Source organism: Calidris pugnax, unplaced genomic scaffold (genome assembly GCF_001431845.1).
Source record: "Calidris pugnax isolate Ruff unplaced genomic scaffold, ASM143184v1 scaffold28, whole genome shotgun sequence".
NCBI lineage: Eukaryota > Metazoa > Chordata > Aves > Charadriiformes > Scolopacidae > Calidris > Calidris pugnax.
The window spans coordinates 15,385,979-15,399,229 of NW_015090842.1; the positions used below are offsets into that span (position 1 = coordinate 15,385,979).

At 44.5% G+C, this 13,251-nt stretch overlaps 1 protein-coding gene across 2 annotated transcripts in view; it reads right to left on the reverse strand.

The window, feature by feature from the left end:
• ZNF423 (zinc finger protein 423) overlaps positions 1-13,245 on the reverse strand; it is a 244,113-nt gene extending 230,868 nt beyond the window's left edge. For both annotated transcript variants that reach the window (XM_014942178.1, XM_014942177.1), the window contains exon 1: positions 13,219-13,245. The gene's annotated coding sequence lies outside the window, so the exon portion shown is untranslated. The remainder of the gene's footprint in view (positions 1-13,218) is intronic.
• Between the last annotated feature and the right edge of the window lie 6 nt (positions 13,246-13,251).

Here is a 13,251-nt window from a genome sequence, read left to right on the forward strand (position 1 = left end):
AAGAACACTGGCCAAAATCTGATCTCTAGGTGCCTTCCCTCTTCCCCACAACACAAGCTCACTCTCTCTCTGCTTTGCAATGCTTTCACAGCACGGGTGCCCACACGGCTGGGACCTCCATCCAGAGAGAGATGAGGACCAGAGCTCAGCCACCACAGCAGGACACCACGGAGCGCTCCACAGCTCACCCCTCCACTGGGACACACAATTCTTGTGTGAATGGGAGAGAAGCAAACAGCTGAGAAACCTGAGTCTATTCTTCATCACTTCCAGTGTGTGAAACTTGAGTCTATTCTTTGTCACTTACAGGCCGTGCTCATGTGGTTTTGCATCCTTCGCTTCACCACAAATCTGAGCATTTGCCTCAACGACAGTCATTTCTTGGACACGTGGGCAGAAGTTTTCTGACCTGCTTATCTGCCCACTACGGATGTGGACACACACCCACATCCCACAAGAGCAGCCACAGTTCAGCCTCCCCAACAGAGGCCCTTTTAGAAAGATTTGACCCAAACTGATGATACTCAAACACTGCAGAGGAGACTCACCCTGCCCTGCACCAACACACACCAGACCTGTCTGTAGACAGCAGAGAGCTACAGGGTTACTTTTCTGGTGGGTAAAATCAGCTCCTGGAAGTCTTTTGCTAGTAGGTAGGCAGCAGGACAAGGAGCCAGAAGCTGAGGAAGAGCAAAACCTCACCTCGTGCAGCAGCGGGCACTGCCATGGGACTGTGCCAGGCAGCAAAAAGTAGAGTTGCACAGGCTAAATTTAAGGTAATGGCAGTCCTGAACCAACCAGGACTCATCTCCACGGTCCCTTCCAGAGCAGTGGGGTTTAACACACGCCAGTTTGCAGACTGCATATCGGCCAGGGACTGGCATGTGTTTTTCCAACATGGCAACATTGAATTAAAAAAAAAATCTTCAAGAGAAAACAAGCCTGTTGGGATGTGCCAGTAAAAGAAAACCAAAGTCAAGCCAGCAGTACACAGTAAGAAAGACAGAAGAACAGATAAGTTTCCTCTAATAAGAGCACCAACAGCCTTCAGGTTCCCAAAGCAACAGGACAATTCCACCTCGTCATTGCCTTGGTAGGTCCCACCACGAGCTGAGTGGTGGGCAAGGCTGGACTCCGGGCACACCATCCCACAGGCAGCTCGTGTCCTGCTCCTTCCTCCCCTGCCTGCTTCCCTCCCCAGGGGCAAGACTGACCTGGGGAACTCTGCTAACACACTCCAAGGTTGTGGTTATGTTCTCTGTAACTGCGAGGAGCAAAAGCAGCAAAGGTTTAAGGGAGGAAAAACCAGTAAAGAAGCTTCCACCTGGGCAGGAAAACCTACCTGTAGGTACTCCCCCAAAGCAAAGCACCCTCAAGGCTTCCCAAGCTCCAAGGTAGGACAGATGCTGTGGGAAGGCAAGCAAAGCTGCTAAAGGGACTCCAACAATGTTTTTACAGGCTACAGACATTAGGAAGAAAACAGAAGAGCAGAGAGGACAGTGTCACAAGGTTAGTTACGCACAATAATACTTCATTTAAGACAGGATTCTTTCCTACTTTTATTAGTTTTCAGCTGCCTAATGGATCCAGACACTCTAATACTATCGTGAAGGGTGGCTGCTCCTACCTGGCCAGGGCAGCTCTTCCAATAGCAGTTGCTCTCCTGGCTGGAAGGGCACTGGGAACAGCCAGTTTCCCTGCCGGTCCCACAGCTGGGCTGGTTTACCTTCAACTCATCATCTGCCCATAGAGTTAAAAATCAAAGTTCTCGATTTCTACCTCAAGCTAAGCTTTCATTAGGTGGTTTGAGGTTTGCTAGGTGACAAGCTGCATTTGTTAGATGGGATACCCACTGTCCCCAGTGCTCGGACAGATACGCATGGCAGAAGAGGCCATAGGATGTGCAGCCAGACAAGGCACTATTCTCCAAAATAAAATCCATAGAACCAATATGGCATTTTTTTAAAGATTAATTCAAAGGGAGCTTTTCAACAACACTCTGAGCTATAGCAAAGAAACAATTTTTCTTCCTTTTTCCTCAACGTTGCTGGACAGAAAGCTTCAAGCAGCCCCTGCTCTGGAGGCAGCCAGGACCTCCCAAGCCACTGGAGACAACAGTTTCTCTACTTGCCTTTTTTGTTTGCTCAGGTTCTGCGCTGCGTTGGCTTTACTCACGCCAATCAGACAGCAGCAGGTTTTAAGCCACTGGTCTGATGTCTTCAGCTGTGCCACTGACAGCTACGACACGCAGAACATTTCTTGGATGGCCGTGTGTGGGGATACAAAAACCTCATTTACAACTTGGCATCTCAAGGAGGACAGGGTGGTTCAGCAGCAGGTGACAAATTAAAAGCTCATTTTTCTATGCATTTTCTTTGGAGCCACATTTTGAATTTCAGACCCACCGGCGGGGAGGAAAAAAATCGTAGCCGAGACATACCTCTTCATGAAAATATGCATTTGGTCTTCGGGTGAATTCCTGGTGCCTGTCAGAGCGCCCCGCAAACCCCCACTCGCAGGGGACCCGCCTGCCACTAACAGCCCCACTGCTGAAACTGCATCTTTCTGCCAACTGCAGGGGAGTTTTGTCCCCCCAGGTCTTTGGAGCAGCAGCTCCTGCCGCAGCCAGGGCTGTGCAGCCTGGCAGCTCCACGGGCAGGGACCAGTGGCTCCACTGGAAACCAGGCACACCACAGCTCTGCCAAGCACCTCTCAGGGGTGCTTTCTGGTTTGGTGGGGTTTTTTCTGTTTGTTTTTTTTTTCCCCCCCTCTTTTTCACCCCTCTCAGACCCTCACCTTTAAGTTCTGTTTTCATTCTTCTTGATATAAGTAAATTCAGTAATAAACCTGAAGCCCTCTGTTGAGTGTTTATTTAAGACCAAGAACAGTAATCAAAATAAGTGAGATTTGTTTTAAAGCTCCCATTTGGTTTATCTGTTATCAAGCAGAAAAGAAATTAGGAAAGAAAACACCCTTGAAATGAGGGGAATCAGATCAGTGGACTCGCACCCGAGCATCAGGCGAGACTCAGTACAAGATCTGAAGATAAGCACTCACAGTTTCATTTTAAAATGGCTCATCATATATTGTACCATACTCCTTAAGGATGCTCAGAATTAGACTGAAAGTACTTCTTTATATTTAAAAAAAAAAAATCATCTCAAGGTAACTTTCTCAACCAGAGTTGCCTACTACATTCCCCACAAACTATCACCTCCAGAAAAACCCCATTTTTGCCATATAAAGCTAACATAAACATAAATAAGGTGCAATTCACACACAGCCCTCCTTCTCTACTCCTCCATCCCAGTATTTTCAATACTCTGCCACATCCCACATGCCCTCTGGGGGAACAGTCTGGTCAGTAAAAGCAAAGAAATTATGAAGGGCAAGGCATGCCATTTTCCTAGAAATAAAGGAGGCCACGAGCAAATTACCTGACCAAAATGCATCCACAGAATTCAGCAATAAATAATATACAAGCTTGGCATTACTATGTAATCCAGTATATCTTTACTCATGTGAGTAATCTAATGAAGCAAGAGAAATTTGAGTAAGAGCTTGAATAAGTAAATCAAAGCAAAGCTGCATTTACCTATCAAGCAAAACAGCCAGAAGGCTGCTGCTTTTTTTTTTTCCAAGAGCAGAAGGTAGGCTTGTGCATCAGAAAAATTTCTTCCTTGCATTTTGCAACCATGTTAGTTAGTCTAACAAAAAACACTCCCTATTCCTCTAGACCTTCTCTTTCACGTATCATATATTATATGTATTTCTGTGCATTCACATAAAGAAGTATTGAAAGCCTACTTTCTGCAGTTACCACACTAACCTCCTCTTCCCTCCCAAACTTGAAACAAAAGTCCTCACGGGCCAAGTTCAGATGCTGCCATGATCACAAAATAGTTGAAACTTCCAGAATTAATGATTGCAATCACAGTTGTCCTCAAATGTCTCTATATTAAACAGAAAATAACTACACACTAATTACTAAACCACAACAAATACGCTCCTCCAGACAGGAAAGCACTGCCACTGTCTATTAAGAGCAGAAAAGCACCTTTGTTTAGGTCGTTTACATTTCTAGTGTTTTATTTTCTACTTATGCTTAATCACACCCTTTTCCATGGAGCTGGAGTCACTTTTCAGATCTGCTCCTTTTCTCAGTCTTTAAACTAAAAGTTAAAAATAATACAGATGCACCTCCAGGTAAGCAAGCCTCTGTGCCAAATCTTTGCATCAAATCATCAGACACCCTCCATACTCAAATACCAGCAACATATTTCCTAGCTTCCCTATTTTATATCCATCTTTCTCTGTTCAGCATTTCTGCTTCCCCAAGTATTAAGTTCATCCTTTTACCATCTGTTTTCTCTACCTCCTTTTAGTTTTCCAGTTTGGGGGACAGGCGATTGAAAGAAGACAGAATCCCAGTCAATTTTGCTTACGTAAGCCTATACCTGCTTACCTTCACAGATGTTAAACACAACCCAGGTCTCTTGGGTTTCCTGCGGTGCCATTGGGGAGCTCCCATCACACTGCTGCACCCTCTGCACCTTGAACCTGCCCGGTGCTCTCCTAGAGACACCCCCAGCAGCAATCCCACAGAGCCAGCAGAAGAAATAGGAGATGTTCTCTACAGCATTGGGTACCAAGTGACTATTCCCATCAAGTCTCTTCACTGCTTTTGTTCTTTCAATTGCAATGCAAGAAATGAGAATACAACCCCATCCCCACTAAGGTCAGTAAGAAGTACCAGCACCAAAACAAGACAGAGCTTTCACCACCGTGGCTGATATAAGCCTACAGCTACTCACAGTCCTCTAACATCAACAGGAACCTTGATTAAAATCATTAGAGAGCTTGGAATTACACTGTTGGCTTGCTTTTAAGCATGCAACCCAGCTCTAATTAGTGTGAAGGAAAAAAAAAATGTGTACTCACCCTAAAAACTGCAAAAGGGGGTCCTAGATGCTCACCCAGTGAAGGACTTGATCTCTATACTGCACCTAACACCTTCTTTTCAAAGGGCACAGCAAGTCTGTCTCTAATAACATTATCTTCACCACCATGTGAAGCAAGTTCCAGCAATCACCAGGTGGAGGCTTGGCCAACCTGCCTCAATGGTAACCCAGAAAAACCCCATCTCAGCCAGGTGAGGATCATCAAGCAATGGGCAGAGCTGCTAATTGAATACCAGTCCTGTTGGAGGTTGCCTGGTGCCTCACCCCTATTTCTAAATTATTTGTAAGCAAATGCTATGTAAACCCAGTAACAGCTTCTGTGAGTCCAATCGATTGAGTGGTTAAACTTGTACAGTCAGCAGACAACCAAGGGAGGCATATATTTTAATGGTAGATGTGGAAACAAAGGAATTTTGATTAGCCTCGGGACTGGAGGGGGTAAAAATACTGGTTTAGGATTTTCCCAGGATATGCATATTAAGAACTTGTCTTTTTGCCCTCTGTGTAATTTTTTTTAATATTTGGAAAGCAGAATTAGGCCACATTTGACCAAACCTCCAGAGCCCAGCAGGCGCCAACAGAGACTGGAGCACAGCAACTTGTTAACTCTTGTACTTTGACTCGTAACAGGATTTCACTAGTGAGCGGCGTTATTTTCTGTAGCGCTATCAGAGGCTTAAACAAACTGCTTCTCTACAAGCAGGGACCTTTCCCTCCGCTTCCCTTTAAAACCCAAATGCATTGTTTACTTTCTTTAATACGAACTGGAAATAACTTCTGCGTAAAGAAACTCCAACTGTTACGCTTCTGAAGCAGCCTTCGTTATCAGTACCAGACTGGAGGAGAACAGGACTGCGGGTGATGCTACAAAGAGAGCCGAGATCAACCCCACTAGAAATTGCCCAGGAGAACGTGCAGGTAGGGTGGGTTTAAATGAGACCATGACTGAGATTATTTCACCTCCAGCGTACCCAAGCGAGCCCTTCAGGTCTCCTGAGTGGCCTTTATCCAGCAAAGGCAACGCTCCTCCGCCACAAAGGCTGCCTTACATTTGTACTTGCCGCTCCGCCGCGGTAGCAATAAGTCCTTTTACTGTTTGTTCAGCTCTTGAAAGTCCTGTAAAGCATTCACCGTTCACCTGTCACACTGCACAAACTGAGCCCTTTGAAATGAAAATCTAAAAGTAAATGTGTTAGTCAACGGCGGCGGCGGCTGCAACAAGCGTGCCCGACGCCGGCGCGAGCCTTCAGGCAGGTAATTCACTTCAACACGAGGCCGGCGAACAACAGTATGTTTTATTTAATTAGGATGAACAGAAGAGATAAACCTCACAGCAGGGCGGGTAATGACAACGTTTCAAAAATAATTCATGCCCAGGTAACAAAAGGGCAAATTTCAATTACATAAAAAGCTAAAAAGTTGACTTAATACATCCAAGGGGGAAAAGAAAAAAAAAAAATATTAATAATTGTACTGCATATGATTAACAAGTGGCATTTACACGCTCTGCAAATTGGTCTTTCTGTTGCCTAATCTGTGGCTAGAAAGGAAAAGGTTTTCTTTCTAAGCAAATGCAAACAATATAATGAAGCTACTTATCGCTAGATTCAGATGGGTATTGCAGTGCTATCCGAAATAAGTCATAGAGTGGAAAGCTAATGCCATACACCAACTCACTGTACCGCAACCAGATTTGCGGACCCGTTCCGAACGGCATCACCCCGTCTCCAACCCCATCGGGTCCCTTTGTTTGCATTTTAGAAAACAAACCATTGCAAGAGGTCGAAGCTCGAGCCTCCTGTAGCTGGAAATGTCACAAGAGACCATTTAGTCTCTGCACATCCTTCTACTCCCCAGAATAAAGCAACTCTGATAACCCACCATAATTCACCGCTGCACATGTATATACGTCTAGGTCTCATCAACAAGATGTTAAAACTCCCATCACCTTATTTGTTTAAGAGAATAAGGAACCAGCCTCTTTGCATTTACTAATGGACATCAGGAAAGAAAATGCACGAGAATTTGGGCTGGAAAAGTACGTTGAAAAAAGGCATGTGGTATAGAGAGCTCGGAGCTGGTCCTCACTTGGCCCCAGCTCCCACCCACACTCTCTAAGTCCATGTCCACCAACGCACGCACCAGAACCAGGCCCACCCCTCCACTACCATTTGTCAATCGAGATTTAGCAGGAGTCTGTAATAGGTTTTATATTATTAGTATTTCATTACTCCAGCACATTTACTAGGATACAAGGGAACATAATAGCCATCCTTTTTTGGAGGCATTTAAGGAGAATACTGATGGATTGATGAGGGGCTGATGTAGGCATTTTTATCAGACAGTTCAATTATTGTGGGTAATTAATAATCTTTTGTTTAAGAGAATATTATAATACATGAAGAAAGGTATTATATTTTGGAGATTGCAGGCTAACACATTAGAGCCCAAGAGATTATTTCTTTTTTTAAAAAATGTGGTTTGCATTTTTCTAGTGTTGTAATGCACTAAAACTGATTTCACAAATTGGGGCAGGGAGGGGAGACATAAATTAACTAGTTCAGTAAAAATAACAAAGTAAACAATTAAGAGCACGTTTATCAAAACCAGAAGTAAATATTAACGCTAGAGTCAGAGAGCCAGCAGGTAAGGTAGGTTTTTTAAACATTTACTACAATAACTGATCATTGGGTGCCACCCCAAGCACTTGGCTTAGTTAATTTAACCAGGCTGAAACCACTTACCCAGGTTTAACGTAAAAGTCAATTTGGCACCAAACAATAGATAAAACCAAGCCAAAGCCTCGTCTATGATAAGACAATTTGTATTTACACAAGCTTAACGCATCTACAAAACATCATTTTTATATCCAATTCAGAGGATGGCATGAACATCTGCTTTCACTTCAAGACATTAATTTTCAATTATTGAAGAAAAACAAAATAAATCCTGACAAATTACTGGTAACTGTGGAATCTTTTGTTACTCTATTAGTTTATAATAGTAATTTAGAAATCCTACAATTAACGTCCTAACAAGAGCGCTCTGATTATTTTTTTGCACGTGTCATCTGAAGCAATTCAGCAGTGAATGATGTTCTCCAACTTGCACTGATGGTACACAAATATATTGGAAGAAAAAAATAGGAGGCGTTCTCAGAGAGTCACTACCGTTACATGGTAGTTGTTTTTCATTGATGGCTTTAGATGTAGCATCACTAAAAATATGAGATTTGTATTTTCTCCCTGTTCACATTCAAACCTTTTGCATTGCCTTTCCCACTCTTTTCAATTTTTGGCCACGTTTATTCATTTTATTCACCGAGACCAATGGGAACAGGCCACAATTAAAAGGTGTTTGCACACAGGCAGGAGTTTCAATCAGTAAAACCAGTTAAATACCACCCAGATCCCATCCAGGAAAGCATACCGGAGGGAGAGAAAGGCAGGAAAATGGGACTTGCGGAGTTCAGGGGAGAACGCTGCTAGGCTTGTAGCAAAATACACAGGCAAAAATTAAAAACTGCAGGCTAATCCCTGAAGGCAGTGCTCGGAATACTGCACGGATTCAAACACTCTCAGGGCACCAGCCCCACAATGAAACACCAACATCTCCAATTATTCCTAATCCCCCAAAAGCTACACTTGATAAAGAACAATCAAGAGCGTAATCTTATTTGATATGAGTTTTATCAATTTTAGCTGCTGCTTTCACTGTATCAATAAAATTCCACCGAAACTTGAATGAACTGTAAAATTAAAGGATAATCGCACAAGTCTCTTGTATTTGGCAATTATGATTATACTTGTCAAAATTTAATTTGTAGAATGTGCTGTTCCAGTACCTTCAGGTTCTTCTCTATCAACTGGGAAAAAAGGAAAATTATATCTTTAAGACAAGTATGAAAGACATTGTTACTTCCACAGTCAACTCTGTAACTGAGCTCCGACATTGTATAATTGACTTTGCAAGCAGAACAACAGCAATATAACAAAGAAAATGTCAGTGTTTTCACAGCGCTAATCTATAGCACTAGGAGGGCCTCCTGCTGTCAGCCAGAGCTGACAATACAATAGCTTTCAAAGGGATATTACCATCATGCTTTTATTCTTGACATCAATCAAGACAAAGAGAATCCTTTTCACAAGACATTCAAAATCAAACCTTTGTATGAGCAGATAGGTAAAACAGCATTCCTTTAAAGAAGATCATTCATAGCAATCAACTAATTGGAGCTCAGCAAATGGTTGAAGTATTTTTATTTACTTTGCAGATAACGAAGTAGCAAGCGACCCCCCTTTTCTCCTCTTGACTGACACAAATGAGGCAGGTAGGGTGTGAATCAAAAGTTTCTATCAGCATTTTTTGCCAAGTGAAAGCAAAAAAATATGACAGCAATTCTGCAACTTCAAGTAGGATAACAAATCTAGACTTAATTAGTGCATTCTTTTGCAAAACAGTTTGATTACTGACTAGCACGTTTATGCACAAAATACCCTTGCAAGCTGACAGCAATTTGCAGAACTGTCAAATTCAGCAACCAAAGTGCATCTGATGCTCAAAACCTTGTGCCGACGCGAGCCCAAGTCCCCACAAATTGCAGTCGAGTAATTCCTCAATTACATTTACACGGGACTGGAAACCTACGAGTTACTGTTACCAGCATCCCAGCACTTCACAGAACTGCTTCCCAAGGCCCCAAGCTGTAGAGCGAGAACCTACAGTTTAATCAAGAGGAAGGATGAGCCCCTGCCTTCCTCAGCCCCACCGCCGACTGGGTGCCAGCAATCCCTGCGGCTGGTGGCACTGGGCAAACTTTTAAGGATGTTGGTGTTGACATCACTCCCCATCACTTGTGACAGGGGACAGATAGTGTGTTTTGATGGTCACAACCGTGTGATGGTTCTGGGGTTCAAGACCACGTGGTTTTAATGACACTGAAGAAGGTACAACTCTTCCCTGCAGGAAAGGGCTAAGGCCCTCAGCCAATGTGGTTACTGGCAGCAGGGAAAAAGAAGGGTCTGTGTTGAGGAAAATTACTTTCATGGGCTTCGTCTGTGACGTGAAGCAAAGCTTCAGAACAGGCCAGTGGTTTACTCCATCACCGCTACCACCACACTGTCACTGAGGAGTTTACTTTGTAAGCCAACAAAGACTCAACCCCTCCTCCTTTTACTCTGTCCTCAGCCATCCGACACAACCCGCCTTGAAACCAAGCAGAACTTTTTCCCCAGCCACACGCTACGAGGTTAACACCTTCAAGTTTGCACAAACTAATGGCCAGAACAAATCAGCATATTGTAATCGCAAATCGTAAATTCCACATCGGGGGAGAAGCCCAGGGCCACTGCTGGAGTTAAGAGCAGCAGGAAGGACGGCAAGTTTCTGCCAGGCTGAACCTGAGACCTGCTCACACAGCACAGGGGCCACATGACTTGCAGCTTTGGTTTGCCATCCCTCCCTTTTCAATAACGTGCATCTCGAGAGTTGTCAACATTGGATACTTCTGTCAAAGTCGGTTTCTTCCTTAAATGCCAGGCGGCACCGCTCCCCGTTAACGTGCGGCCCTTCCGCATGCAGAATAATCCCTTTCATCACAGGCACACGCTGATTCTATTTTAGTGCCTAATCTTTCTGAATGAAAAAAAAAAAAAAAAAACACCACCTGCCCAGGAGATGGCTCTGGGACTTGGAGCAGAGCTGTCACACATCTGTGACTCCTCCACAGACCAGCTCTTTCTGCCCAGGCACTTCATCCCTGGAAAAAAAAAAAAAAAAAAAAAGGATGCACAAATCTCCGTAGTGGTTAATAAATAGCAAAGCTGCTGCACAAAGTGAAATAAATACGCGGAAAAGAGAAAAAGGGTAAATTATTTTAAGTCCTAAATGCTACACGTATATCCACATAATTTATGCTTGTTTTCTTCTCAGCTGAATTGGGAAACCTGTGACCTCAGAGTGCCTTTATTTATTACATCTCAATTATTTCCATGGAAACGCGTACTGTGGCAATCTACTGGGTTGCCAGCTCCCTAGACCACAAAATGTATATGATGGACTTTTTAAAAGCAGATGATACGGATAAGGAAAGGAAGAAATTCTTTATCCTACGTACACATATGAGCTGCCTCCTATTATCCAAAATTTCACCCAGATTCAGCTCATTCCTTAGACTCCCTGTTACTCAGCTCCTGCTCAGACCTGTAATTTACAGCCAGTTTATGCTGAAGCTGAAAACGCATATTTTTTTTTGTGCCTAGAGACTACAGAAATATTTAGAATCTTTATAAACTGGGCTTCACCTAGCTTACTGTTGCAAAGGCCTTCTAGATATTTCTACATTACAGAAATGATGTTTCTTTGCTATGACTTGCCAGTAAGTTACCTGCTTCAATTCATAAAAAATGCTCTTGTAAATAGTAATCAGTTCTGTATGAGAATTAGGGTCAAAATTTCATTATAAAGTATCAACCCCTTGTGAAAGATACCATTGCCTAAAAAGTAATGAGGTAGAAAACAAAATGACTAGTAAACGGTGAATATCTAATGTTGTTATGGTACGAGATGTTAATGTTTACTAACTGAGCTTCTATAGCAAATAAGGTTTTCACTGACATAGAACTATTTCCTGAATGTTAAATGCGACGTTTTAGCACGGAAAAATATTTTAAACTCCAGAGGCCTGGCCACTAAACGTGATGCCCTCATCCGAGGAAAGTCATGACCCGAGGCCTGCACCACTGTTTTCAAACTGCGATTCCTTTGAGTTTCAAACAACCTTATTTCAGAGCATCCCCTAGAAATAGCTCTAGCTCTGCCCTTTCTTCTGCCCACAGACTGTAACGTTCATCTACCAATTACCCAAGTAGCTCCTTGAGCAGAGATTGTCCGGGATTGCGGAGGGTCAAAACGCCACGCTGCAAACCTGCCCCACCAGCACAATGCTCAAAGATACTGTTAGTCCGGGGGGAAAATAATGGTTAAGGGTTTTGTAGATGAAAGACTTGACTTTACGAAAGAACACCACGCTGCAAACCTGCCCCACAATGCTCAAAGATACTGTTAGTCCGGGGGGAAAATAATGGTTAAGGGTTTTGTAGATGAAAGACTTGACTTTACGAAAACTTCACAAACATTTGAAGCAACGTATGACAACTTCCATTGCGATCATCTGTTCAACAGTGGATATTTCACAAATAATATAAAATGGCCCTGGATGGGGTTCGGATTCCTTCTTTAGCTGGTCGATTAACTGCCTGCTAATTTTGTCCAGCCGCAAGTTATTTAATTACAAAGGCTTTAGGACTTTTTTGTTTCATCAGGGGCATGCAAAGTTATGATCCTTTTGTGCTCCTGTACAACAAAGCCCCCCAGACCACTGAGTTTGCGACTTGTGCTTTGTGCGGAGGACAATAAAACCTTACCCAACATCAGCTAACCTCCTCGTGGCTGGGAGCGAAAGCCTTCGGAAATCACGCCTTCCCCTCTCGCACCAATTCACTTAAAAGTCAAAAAAAAAAAGCTGGCAAGGCGCGCAATACGGCGCGGGGCTGCTCCCGGCCCTCCCTTTACGTTTCCACCAGCAGCTGTTTTTCTTAGGGAGAGGTTTTAAAACACCCCTTTCTCTGTGAAGAAGAGTTTAAGGTCTAAACCTTTTATCGACGCAGCCCTTGCTAAATTTCCCTATTGTTTCTTCAAGCCCAAGCCAAGTTTTCCACCCGCATCCGTGGCACGGCTTTTAATTCTCCTTTTCTTTCCCCCATTGGACGGCGGGAGGAACCAGCCGGGGTTCCCCATTCCCGAACATCAAGAAAACATTTCATTTCCAGCTAAACCGGGTAAAAACACGAGGTGCCCCCCCATCCCCCGGCCCCGCGGATGCGCCCACCCGCACCCGAGCATCACCCCCCCAAAAAAACTTTCCTCCCTCTCCCGCCTCACCCGTGCCACCCCGGCTTTATCGCGACACGTGTGGGGGGAGTGAGTGGCGGAGGGGACCGCGGTAGCAACGCACACCCCCGAAACGGACGGCGGGCGGGCGGGCGAGCTCCCCACGCGGGGCGTTCGCCCCGCGTGGGGAGCTCGCCCGCCCGCCCGCCGTCCGTTTCGGGGAGGGGGGGTGTTCCGCCATCACCGGCCCGTACCGGGGATGAGAGGGGGGGGATTTGCAATCCCCGCCAAGCCGGGACCCGGCCCTGATTGGCCGCGTAGCGGCGGCGGAGGCGGTTGCCGGTGACCGGCGGAGAGGATGCCTTACCTTTCACCGAGCGGGGCTTGGCTTGCTTCCTCC